This window comes from Neltuma alba, unplaced genomic scaffold, assembly GCF_004799145.2.
Source record: "Neltuma alba isolate B1F8T4 unplaced genomic scaffold, ASM479914v2 tig00006815_pilon, whole genome shotgun sequence".
In the NCBI taxonomy this organism is placed as follows: Eukaryota; Viridiplantae; Streptophyta; class Magnoliopsida; order Fabales; family Fabaceae; genus Neltuma; species Neltuma alba.
The window spans coordinates 71456-84503 of NW_021634588.1; the positions used below are offsets into that span (position 1 = coordinate 71456).

General features: G+C 31.4%; 1 pseudogene; it reads left to right on the plus strand.

Moving 5' to 3' along the window:
* Positions 1 to 632: 632 nt before the first annotated feature.
* On the plus strand, positions 633 to 2842 carry LOC114751204 (nuclear intron maturase 2, mitochondrial-like; annotated as a pseudogene).
* Positions 2843 to 13048: the final 10206 nt, after the last annotated feature.

Consider the following 13048-nt stretch of genomic DNA (forward strand, 5'->3'; position numbering starts at 1 on the left):
AAATTTTGTAATTCATTTGCTTCCTTCTGGCCATTCTGTTAGTTCCGTCTTGCTTGCATGGAATAGGGATGGGGAAAATTTGCCCCCCATTATGGGGAAGCCATGGAAATGGTTGGGACAGAGTCTTCGGAGTGCCTTCTCACCCAAGCTTAACCCTATTGCCGCTCCCTGTATTAAATTTTGTCACTCATGTAGAAGTAGGTTTGAGTTGTTTCTCACTTAAAATCTCCGTATCTTGTTCTTTTTCTTTAATTAATTAATACCTTCCACATTTATGAAACATATCTCAGTTTGGATAAATCATATACGTCAATATACATGATTTTAATGTATATGACAGAGTAGTGTTCTGTTTTGACATTTTGAGCTTTTGAATTTTGCCATTTGAATTTCTGATTTCTACCGTCTGGTTTTACCTTTCTTTCAAAGCCAGCCACAAATTTAATTCATGAGTTCCAGTTCCCTTTATTTGAAGTTTAATATCTAATCTCTTTCATTCCTATTTTCTGTGATGTCATCCTCAGTTGAAGGGCTATGGTTCAATTGCAAGTGAGAACTGCGGATCTTCTCTATGCTTTTCTTCATTGTAAACTAAAAATGATCTGAAGTAGCTGAGATCTTGTAAAAGCAAGATGCATCGACGACTAGCCATCTTTAGTCACCAATTTATCTCAAATTCCAATATTTTACGGACACTTGGCAACTCCACTTGGATATTTTCTCAACCTAGTTGCAGAAATCATGTAGCCGTTGCTTTTGCCAACTATCGATCGCCCTCCTTTACTCCAATGCGCCCACATGCACCAGATCCTGATGATCCCTCCACTTTGATGAAGGAGGATTGGGTTTCAGTTTGTTGTCAAATGTGGATTGAGAATTACCGTGAGCCTAATAGGGTTGTCACTAACTTGACCTCATATCTTCGTCGGTTCGAATTGTGGGTATTGGCTTACCAGAAGGTTTGTGCTGATGAGACAGGTGCTTATCTCTCTCGTAGTGTTCTGCAAAGGTCGGCTCTGGAAGACTTGTTGGCTCTTACAAATGCTGTTCTTGATAATAGGTTCAAATGGGGAGCTCGGTTGGACTTCTTTATAAAATCTCGTAAGGATAAGACTGATTATCCGTCCTTGTCAAAGAGAAAGATTAAAGCAATTTTGACTACTACACAGCCAGCGCCATTTCAAGATAAAATAGTTCAGGAAGTTCTGCTTATGATTTTGGAGCTAATTTATGAAGCTCGATTTTCACAGAAGTCATTTGCATATGGACCAGGAAGGAATGCGCACACAGTCCTGAGGGTAATTAGGAGGAATTTTGCAGGCTATTTGTGGGATATAAAGGGTGATTTGAGTACAATTTTGATTGGAATGAAGGTAGGGTTAGTGATAAATGCTTTAATGAGAGATATGAGGGACAAAAAGATTATCGACCTAGTGAAAGCAGCATTGACAACGCTAGTCATCACCCGTACAGTTGATGATGGGGAGAAAAGAGGAAGTACCAGAAGAAAAGGGTTCTAGCAGAGGATGAGCCCAAGCCTGATCCCTATTGGTTGGAAACATTTTTTGGATTTGCCCCTGAGGAGGCAGAGAAAATTCAAAATTGGGGGGCATTGTGGAATTCTTAGTCCTCTGTTGGCCAACATTTGCTTCGATAAGTTGGACCGCTGGATGGAAGGGAAGATCAAGGAGTTCTATCGTCCATCAAAGAGTGATGTCATATGGAACAATCCCGAAAGTGAAGTAGAGCAAGGAAACACATCCTGGCCAGAATTTGTGCTCACAAGTGGACCTGATAAAACCTGGAAGATGGATTATATACGTTGCGGAGGGCATATCTTAATTGGTGTTCGCGTCCAAGAGCAGATGCTGCAACACTAAGAAAGCAATTGATTGCGTTTTGCGATCAAAAGTATATGCTTAAGCTTGATAACGAGAGCCTCCCTATAGAACATATAACTAAAGGTATAATGTTTCTTGATCATGTATTATGCAGGAGGGTGGTCTATCCAACCCTTTGATACACTGCTACTAGCGGCAAAATCATCTGTGAAAACGGTGTAGGAACCCTTTTATCAGTCACCACAAGTTTAAAGCAATGCATTAAGCAATTCAGAAAGTTGAACTTTCTGAAGGGAGATAGAGACCCAGATCCACAGCCTTGTTTTAGAATGTTTCATGCCCACTCAAGCTCATACCAATGCTCAAATGAACAAGTTTTGTCAACCATGGTTGAATGGTACAGGTTTGCAGACAATAGGAAAAAAGTTGTTAACTTTTGCTCTTACATAGTACGTGGTTCTATTGCACAGCTATATGCTGCTAAATACAAGCTTCGTTCCCAAGCAAAAGTATATAAGATTGGTTTCTGAAATTTCAGCTGTCCGTTAAATGAGATAAAAGGCCAGTCTCCTGAGTACCATAGTTTGCTGAGGATGGGTCTTGTTGAATCAATTGATGGCCTCCAATATACTAGGATGTCTCTTGTGCCTGAGACAGACTACACTCCATTTCCAGGTAATTGGATACCGAACCATGAAAAGGCATTGCTAGAATATATAAAACTTGAGGATCCAAAGATATTGGAGGAACAAAGGAGTTCCATGAAGGAACAAGGCCTTGTTTCACCTCAGGATTACATTTCTATGCTTGTTTGGAATTACAAAAGAAGTTCTTTCTTGGTAGATCAGGTTTCGTTAATACAGAGTGACGAAAGCATTACAAAAAGCAATCAGCAATTGCTGGAAGGCTCCGACCAGGGCAAACATAGTGACGTAAGCAAAGGAGAGGAAGATACTGATGAAAGGATTGATGAAGCACGGGTGTCACAAATGGTTTTGTAATCCTGTAATTTTTATTTAGTAATCTATAACATGTCCTCATTTTTTTCCCAAAAGAATGTTTCAAAAATTTTGGAGTCTCAAATGGCAGAAAATTTGACACTGCTTTGAAGGTAAAGTTTTCAAACTATGTCTAGCCTGGTCCATATATGATGATTATCAGTGCATTTGTAAAGTTATTTTCTAGTGTCTTAACTACAGCAGCACGCTGCATGTTGAATAATGTAATTAATAGTCTTGAATATGATATTGAGAGCTAAGAGCGTAGAAGATTAAACCACTGGCCAAATTATTTGCCTAACCTCTGTGTTGGTATCTATCGTCGTGACTTGAGATACAAGTTGTAATGATAATTGATAGGGTAAGCTCTCTAGAGAAGCCACGAGTTTAATGTAGCAACTAGTGATCAATGTGTCAGTATGCATCAGCTTTCAGAAATTGCTGAGCATCTTGAAGTAGCCTCTTGCCACATATGGGATTACCATTAGTAGGTGCCTCTTAAAAGTGGCAAAACATGTTGCATTCCAAGTCCATGATGTTGATGCTTTCTATCTTAAATATAAGATCTAGTTTATAGTTACAGTCTAGATCTTATATTTAAGACTAGAAGAAGTATTTATCATAGTGAAGCGAGATTCAAATATTCAATTATACATGCAAATGTAAGAATTATTATGTGATCATACTGAGGAAAACATTGGAATGCCGAATAACGTGCGGAATATGCATTTTTCTTTCATCTGATAGCCCAAGAACTTTTGGTGATCTTTCAGCCTTTAGTTTTAAATATAAGATTTTATTTCACCTCTCTTAAATTTATAATTCATTCTCTAAAGTATTCCTATTAATTACACATATTAATGGCAGTTATGATTAAAAGGATACTTTGGAAAAATTAGCCCATACTTCTTAAAGATAACTAATTTAACTAAATTTTTAATTTATCTAAATTAATTAAGTAATTCTTATATTTATGATCAAAAGCAGTAAGTTTTATGAGCATGACACAAAGGAAACAACAAATGATGCATGACTTATTTTGGTAATAACTTACGTAGAAACAAAGAGGAACTGAATATGTAAATGACAAATGGGCTATTTACTACCTTCAGTTTTTATTATAAAAGTTAGTTGGATATTTAATTTGATCCCAAATTTAAAATCCCAATTCACTGTCTCTCATATTTATTTATTTATTTTTAAAGTAGTCCTTATAATACTTGTATATGTTAAAGGTTCTAATAAATGGTAGTTCTAACTAATAAACAAGATTAGATAACACCTATTTATTGTAAATAACTAACTTAATAAACTTTGTAAATCTACTTAAATTAGTTAACTAGCTCTTATATTAAGGATTGGAAGTTGTATTTCATTATTTGATGGTGAGTGTATTTATGTAATATATTTTTTTTTTCGACTTGTTTTGATGGTTCTCATGCACATGTTTATCAATAGTCCGCTGAAGATCAAGTTGCTGATTGAAGTTGGTCAGAATGACAACTTGTCTTCATTTTTTTTATGAACAATGAGTTTGGTGGGTCTAACAAGTAAATAAATAAACTTAATTACATTGTTATTTTTTATAAGTAATCCTATTTCCAATTCTTAATATAAAAGTTAATTGTGGTTGGATTTAGTCCTAAATATAAAATCATAATTTACTTTATTTATCATATTTATCATTTTTCTTAAGTTAATTTACGTAATTTATAAATTAATATATATGTATGTATTGTCTTGTAGAGTATTTTAGAAAGATTGTGCTATTTTTTTTTATAACTAACAAATTTATTTGATTTTCTTAATTTGTCTAAGATTGGTACATTTTATCATAAACTATATATATATATATATATCTCTATGTATATATGAAAAATATGTAGGTTAAGTTCTTCATATCTATTATGCCGGCCAAGTATTATATTTTTTTATGAGTTTATAATCAAACGATAATATTTCAAAAATAGGACACATGTCTATATGTGATTGGAAAACTTAATATACTAAATATAAAAAACTTGATGTAAGTATGACCATATACACACACTGATTGTTGCATAAACGAACAAGCGATCAAATAAAAGAGAGGACAAATGAGTGTTTTTGCAAGATGTTTCCGTGTTTTATGCATGTTTATCCGAAGACGATGATCAAGTTGGTGAGAATGAAAATTTTTCTTCATTTTTTTTTCTAGTGAAGAACAAAATATGCCCTTGTCGTGTTGGATACAAAATCTCCAAAAGTAAAATAAATAAAATAAATTATCTTGCTATGACTTGTGATTAATATTTTTTTCAAGAATTTTAATTATATTCCATATTAATATAATGATAGTTGTAGAAACAAACAGGCACAAAATATGTAAGAACAAATGAGTTATTCCAGTGAGAGACAGAGCATATAATTTTACAAGTTGTTTAGGCGGTTCATCCATGATGCATTTTCTTTTCTCCTACTATCTCTCTTTATAAAAAGTAAAATTGCTATGAAGTTCTAAGTAAGAAACACAATTACTAAAAAGTTTCAATCACATCAAAGCAGCCTCCAATGATAAATTTCATGACAGTAAATGACAATTTCTCACTTGTTATTGGGATTTACTTGTAATTATTTTCTTTCTTTAGGATTCCATTTTAAATTCTCCCTTTTTATAAATTAGTGTTGTTAAATAAATTAATTTGGGAGAAAATGATAGTTTTTTTAAATATCCAACTATTCATATTTGTAACTTGTAAGTGACAGCAACTATAACTTAAAACAATTGCCTCCTACTTACACCTAGGATAGCTCTGAATATCTTTTTAACATCTAAATGTGTTTCATGTATTTTTATATGATATCTAAAAAATAAACTATGCTATCATAAATTAACACACACATGCATAGACACATTTACATATAATATTTGAAAAGTCTTTGGCGGCCCAAAAAAAAAAAACAGAAGAAGTCATGCTATCCAAAAATTATGCTAGTTTTTCACAATTCTTTTTTTCCCCAAAAGTTTTCCACAATTCTTATAATTAACTTGGCTTGAACTAGTTTTATACACTCTCCATTCTAAATAGAGGAGCTATTTGATGGATTTTGTTTTATTTTGATCTTAAGCATAAAATTTAATCGCTTATGTCTCCCATTACTATTATTATTATTATTTTGTAAATTCTTGTTGTTTGGCACACAAAATACCAAATAATCTTATAAATGGATGACAGTTTTCGGTGGCTACGTTACAGAGTGCGACAGCAACATAGGCTCCAAACAAGGTCAAGCTAGTCATTGGAGGAGATATTTCAAACGCTCAGTGCTTCTTAACAAAAGTATTGAACAGTGTTAATGCTTATTTAATAGCAAGGATCAATGGATCTATAGGTGAAAAGTTAAAGGACCCAATAAAAAAAAAAAAGCTCAGGGACCTAATTCAAAATTAAAAAAAAAATATAAGGACTTTCAAATTAATTTTCCTAATAATTTATTGACAAGTTGGGCTTAATTAGTTGATCTCTCTTAAAGCATGATATATCCTTCAAATGATACAAAGCTTTTTCTCCATCCAGTTTCTTTTGCTCAGCTAGATTTTTATGTTATGTAATCTTTGTTATTTTCTTTTACTGCTGTATTTCAATCTAACCTTTTTCAATATAAATCTCTTGGTTTTCTTTTGAAAAAAATTGTTGATCTTTCTTGATGACCTGCAATTCTTAGTTAGAACAAGTGTATGACAGGGAGCAAAAGTCAAGTTGCTTATTTTGTATACCACGTGTTGATTCTGTTTCTTTTGAGTAGTACAACTTGCTTTTACTCAAAAAGAAAAAAAGAAGAAAACTCATTTTAAGGGGAAAGAAAAAGTTAGAAAACCAGCCCCTTCTTTTCGCACCTTGTTTTGTTTTTAACGAAAACAACTGCTTTACCGGCCACCCGATATAGGTATATCTGTTTTGAATCATTAATTTTCGGAATATTATCAACTAAATAATGCATCGCAATTGGTGTAATCAATTTGTTTTTTGGGTCAAGGGGTAATTTGGCGATAACTTATAACCAGTCTTGTCATGGATGCCCCTATGTCCGGAACAAGGAATCACTCAATTTCCAGATTCGCATAGAGCAAGTAAATTTGTCGTTTCATATCATAAGTCCTTATGGCTTCTTTCCTTTTTCGTATTTATAAATTAATATATATTTATATATATGTATATACTTTCTTTTTTTTTAATAACTAACAAATTTATTTGATTTTCTTAATTTATCTAAGGTTGGTATATTTTATCATAAACTATATATATGTATATATGAAAAATATGTAGGTTAACTTCTTTATATCTATTATGTTGACCAAGTGTTATATTTTTTTGAGTAAAATACATTGACTACCCTTCAGTTATACCTTAATTACACAAACTTTCTCTTTATTTTGAAAACATACAGTTTAGTCCAATATGTTAACACCGTTAAGAATATTCTCAAAAGATTTGAAAAACATAATTGTCAATTAAAAAATTTTATTTACTATTTTACCCCATTCTAATCAATCCCCAAAATTTATATTAAACTATATTTTATTTTATTTTCCTTATTTTTATTTTCTTATTTTTGTAAATAGTTATTTGCTTAATGTTTTCAATCTAAACTTAATGTGTTTATAAATGTTTGTAGAAAAAATGTGTTTAAAAAATGTTTGCTTAATGTTTGTAGAAAAAATGTGCTTAATTTTATAATTTTAATTTTTCATCATATTTTAACAATCTATCAAACTTACATAGTTTATACTATATAGTGAGTAAAAATATGTGCTTGATATATATTTTTAACCATTTAAAAAATAAAATAAAGAAATTTAAAATATGATGAAAAATTAAAATTATAAAATTTTACAATAAATTCAAAATTAATAAATTTTATAATATATTAAAAAGTTTGAAAATTCATGTATTAAAAGCATATCTTGGTTGCATAGTTTTTTAAGGAATATAAGTGTTTAATTAATTCTTATGATAAAGACGGGTATTTTGGTAAAAAAAAAAAGCTTAAAAAGTTACAATTAACGGTTAACTAACAATTTGGATAGATGAAAATGAAATATCAGTTATATAAGGAAGGTTAGTGTAACCTGTATTTTAATTTTAAGGGAGGTCTATATGGGTTTTCAAAATAAAGAGGATGTCTATGTAATTAAGGTAAAACTGAGGGGTCGTTAGAGTATTTTACTCTATTTTTTTATGTGAGTTTATAATTAAATGATAATATTTTAAAAATAGGATATATGTTTATTAAGAACTTGGCATAATAAATATAAGAAACTTGATGTAAGTATGATTATGTATACACACATATTGATATAGTTGCATAAACAAACAAGCCATAAAATAAAAGAAAGGACAAATGAGTGTTTTTGCAAGATGTTTCCGTGTTTTATCCATGTTTATCCGAAGACGATGATCAAGTTGTGAGAATGAAAATTTTTCTTCATATTTTTTTTAGTGAAGAAGAAAATATGCCTTTGTCGTGTTTGATACAAAATCTCCAAAAGTAAAATAAATAAAATAAATAATCTTGCTATGACTTGTGAGTAATATTTTTTTTCAAGAATTTTAACCATATTCCATATTAATATAATGATAGTTGTAGAACCGACTGACAAATGAGTTATTCCAATGAGAGCCACAGCATATAATTTTGCAAGTTATTTAGGTGGTTGATCCATAATGCATTTTCTTTTCTCCTACTATCTATCTTTATAAAAAGCGAAATCTTAAGTAAGGAACATAATTACTAAAAAGTTTTAATAACAATAGAGCAGCTTACAATGATAATTTTCATGATAGTGAATGACAATTGCTCACTTGTCATTAGAATTTACTAGTAATTATTTTTTATTAGGATTTTATTATAATTCTCCTTTCCTATAAAATTAGTGTTGTTAAATAAATTAATTTGGAAGAAAATGATAGTTTTTTTTAAATATCCAACTATTCATATTTAATTTGTAGCTTGTAAGTGACATCAATTATAACTTAAAATAGCACAATGGCCTCCTACTTACGCCTAGGATAACTCTGCATATCTTTTTAACATCTAAATGTGTTTCATGTATTTTTATATTAAATCTAAAAAATAAACTATGCTGTCATAACTTATAAATAACGTAATTTATTTTATTATAAATTAACACACACATGCATAGACACGTTTACATATAATATTTGAAAAGTCTTTGGCGGCAGGAAAAAAGAAATGTCATGCTATCCAAGAATTATGCTAGTTTTTCACAATTCTTATTTTTTCCCCCAAAAGTTTTCCTACAGTTCTTATAATTAACTCGGCTCAAACTAGTTTTATACTCTCTCCATTCTAAGTAGAGGAGCTATTATATAATTTAATTCCATAACTCCCATATTTTTTTTTTTGTCCACAGACTACCTCTACTAATTGCACACATTTAATTTAATTTGTGCTATCAATAACGATAGTTTTGAAGGAGACCTTTTTTTTTTGGGCCAACTTGAAGGAGATTTATTTTACAAAAACTAATATACCTTTTTTACATATAAATAATTTAACTATTTTTCTTAATCGATGTAAATCAATTATCTATCCTCTACATTTAAAATCAGGGATATATATATTAGTAAATGATATTTTATGTCAGTTCCTTTATATTATTTACTTTTTGAAATGCCTAATTTACAAGTCAGATTTTCAATGGTTTGCCTCTCCAATCTCCATTATTGAAGTTAGGAAAGTCATCTCTCCCTCCCTGCCCCCCTCTCCCCTTCTCTCTACTTGTAATGTTCCTCGCAGCCAAGTTGGTTTTTTCTTCGTAAAAGACAAAATCATATTATAATAAAAATATCATGATACAATACAGATATAGAAAGTGAACAAGAATGAGAATTAAAAGCCTATAAAAAAATACTGGTTGTGTTGTTCAAATTGTGACATCCGAAAAAGAAGCCGGCATTGAGAGGATATCCTATTATATAACATTTGCTTCAAATTAGAATTAGAACGATTCAATTGAATGAATTAATGCAGATAACCTCTAGATTTAATCTTCGTAAAGAAACAAAATTCATTTTTTTAAAACCCAACATAAATTACAACCTGTGTATATACCACCTGTTCCATATAAACTGCTGCAAAGGTAATCTATTAAAAAAAAAAAGAATTAATATCATTGTTGATCCTTATAGCTTTATTCAATTTTGGTTTTGGTTTTTATAACTTCAAATCGTTGGTTTTAATCTTTATAGTTTCATCATAAGGATTTGATCTGATTTTAAGTACGAGGGACATAAACCATAACTCATTAAAAATATAGAGACCATTTGTTAAACCTAGACCAAAAAGTTATGAAACTATAGAAACCAAAACTAACGATTAAAATTATAGGGATCAAAATCAAAATTTGATCAAACTATAAAGACTAATAATGGCATTAACTCATAAAAATAATAGCATCAAATGAGAAGATCCGTTTGGAAAATGTGATACCCTAGTTGATATATATAGTTTTCCTCAATTTTCAATTAGGTCCTTGAGCTTTGTTTTCTTTTTATGGGATCCTTTAACTTTCTACAGTTTGAACCGTTGATCCCTTACCGCTAAATAAGTATTAACACGGTTAAGTACTTCTCGTAAGAAGCACCAAACGTCTTAAACATCTGCTCTACTGACCAGCTCGACTTTGTTTGGAACCTCTATTGCTTGACCCGCTTCTTGCCAAAGGGATAACTCTTGTTATATGCATATAATGATTCGATGAAAATTACAGAGATTCTGTGGTCGTATATTATAAAAATATATATATAGTGAAGATTCTGAGAAATTTATAATCGATTCTTGAAGGTATGGGGGATTGCAATAGTACTCTAGATCATTAGTCGTAACCTTTGTGCTGCTAATGAACACTTTTAGTCTACTCTGTTTTTCTATTACCAAAACAGGGGAAGCTTGAAAAGAATGGTTGGTACAATAGTATGCAAATGGCATAATATCCTATTTTACTCTCAGATTCCCACCGTTCAGATTCTCACTGCTTCCTTAAATAAATAAATAAATAACGAATGGAGGAATTAAAATAAATAGAAGCAAATGTTGCTCTCAAGTGTTGCACATAGAGGCGGAAGAAATAGGAGAGACAATGTCAAGATAAGCATTGGTGGCTTTTGAAGGAAAGGGATTGGATAAGACGAGACTGAGTCTAAATTTCCGTTCAAAACTTTAAATGAAAGGAATCACAGTAGAAATGAGAATCTTGTAATTTTTGTTTTTGAAAAAGAACAAAACATGTGGAAGGGATGATATTTAAAATCTTGAAGTGTTGGTGACGGCGTCAGGAATCCAAATTGAATTGGCTGGGCATTTAAAAAGCAGTCATTTTGGTTTCAAAGCCCATTCTCCATGTATTTACCAGTGTTAATGCTTATTTAACAGCAGGGACCAACGGATCTATCGGTAAAAAGTTAAAAGACCCAATAAAAAGGAAAATAAAAAAGCTCAGAACCTAATTCAAAATTGAAAAGAATTATATTGACTTCCAAATTAATTATTCCAATAATTTATTGAGAACTTGGGCTTAATTAGTTGATCTTTCTTAAAGCGTGATATATCTTTCAAATGATGCAAAGCTTTTTCTCCATCCAGTTTTCTTTTGCTCAGCTTGATTTTTATGTTATGCAATCTATGTTTATTTTCTTTTACTTCTGTATTTCAATCTAACCTTTTTCAATATAAATCTCTTGGTTTTCTTTTAAAAAAAAATTGTTGATCTTTCTTGATGACCTGCAATTCTTAGTTAGAACAAGTGTATGATAGGATCTTGTAGCATTGACCAAAGAGATCACTAGTGTCATTAAGCCTAATGTTCCTTTTAAGTGTAAGGATCCTGGTTCCTTTACTATTCCATGTTTGATGGGTGACAAATTTGAATGTCATGCTCTATGTGATTTTGGGTTCTGCTGTAAATCTGATGCCCTTGTTTGTTTTCAAGAAGTTGCAATTAGGGGAAGTCAATCCTACCACTGTTACTTTCCAACTAGCTAACAGAAGTCTCTCTTATCCATATGGCATTATCAAAGATGTCTTGGTGAAAGTTGATTCCTTTATCATTGTGCTGGATATTGGAGAGGATAAAGAGATTCCACTGATTGTTGGGCGACCATTCTTGGCTACAGCTAGAGCTGTAGCAGATGTTGAGAAAGGAGAAGTGATTCTGTGGCTTGGTGATGAGCAAATTAAATTCAACATGGACAAAGCAATGAAGAATTCTAAAGAAAAGAAACAATGTGCAAGGGTTGTTGTGATAAATGAGCTCAATTGAGTTGAATCAATTTCCTTTGCTAGTCAAGAGCCCTTTCAACCGACTAGAGTTAAGAAAAAGACGTGGAGGATGCTTACTTTGCACAAATTGAGAGCTCTTGGACCACTTCTATATCATCTCCAGAGAGATATTGGTATTGTTTATCTCAACCTCCTTGATTTGCTGACATAGTCTGGCTAAAGACTATAAACTTAGTGCTTTTACGAGGCAACCCAAGGTTTTGGTAGTTACTTTTCTTTGTTTTTTTTTGCTTGAGTTGTTTTGATGTTTGCTTTCATTTTGTAGGACTTTAGTATCCCCTTGATGATGTGATTCATTTGAGTTACAAAGGTCAAGAGCAATTCAGAAAGTGTAGATCACAAACAAAAGAGGGAGCCTCCTTCCACTTTTATCTTATTAGCTTGATATATGATTGATTGTCTGCTACTGGGAACTAAGTGCTAGTTATAATGTGGATTCACATGTGATTGATGTTTGATGTTGATTACGGTTTCTACTGGTTGCACTTGTCTGTTTGCTTATTTTTTGAACTCTTGGAATTTATGATTTTCCTTGCACTTGGATATGGTCGAAACTGTCATGATTTTTAGTGGATTGCTGTTTTTCTTCCACTGCTTTGATTTTGTTCCCATCTTTTAAGGGAGTGGTAGTTTGACTGGTTTCATTTTTTTCTCCTCGCTTCTTTCACTCTTTGATGTGTATTTACACATTGAGGACAATGTGTCATTTAAATGTGGGGGTGAGACAAAATCATTGATTTTTCACAAGCTTGTCCTCAAGATTTTGGTTTTGGGGTAAATATATGAAAATTTCTTTGTTTTGTGAATAGTTTAAAAAAACTTTTAGGAAAATTTTGAACATAAAAATTTTGTTTCTTTGAAAGTTTG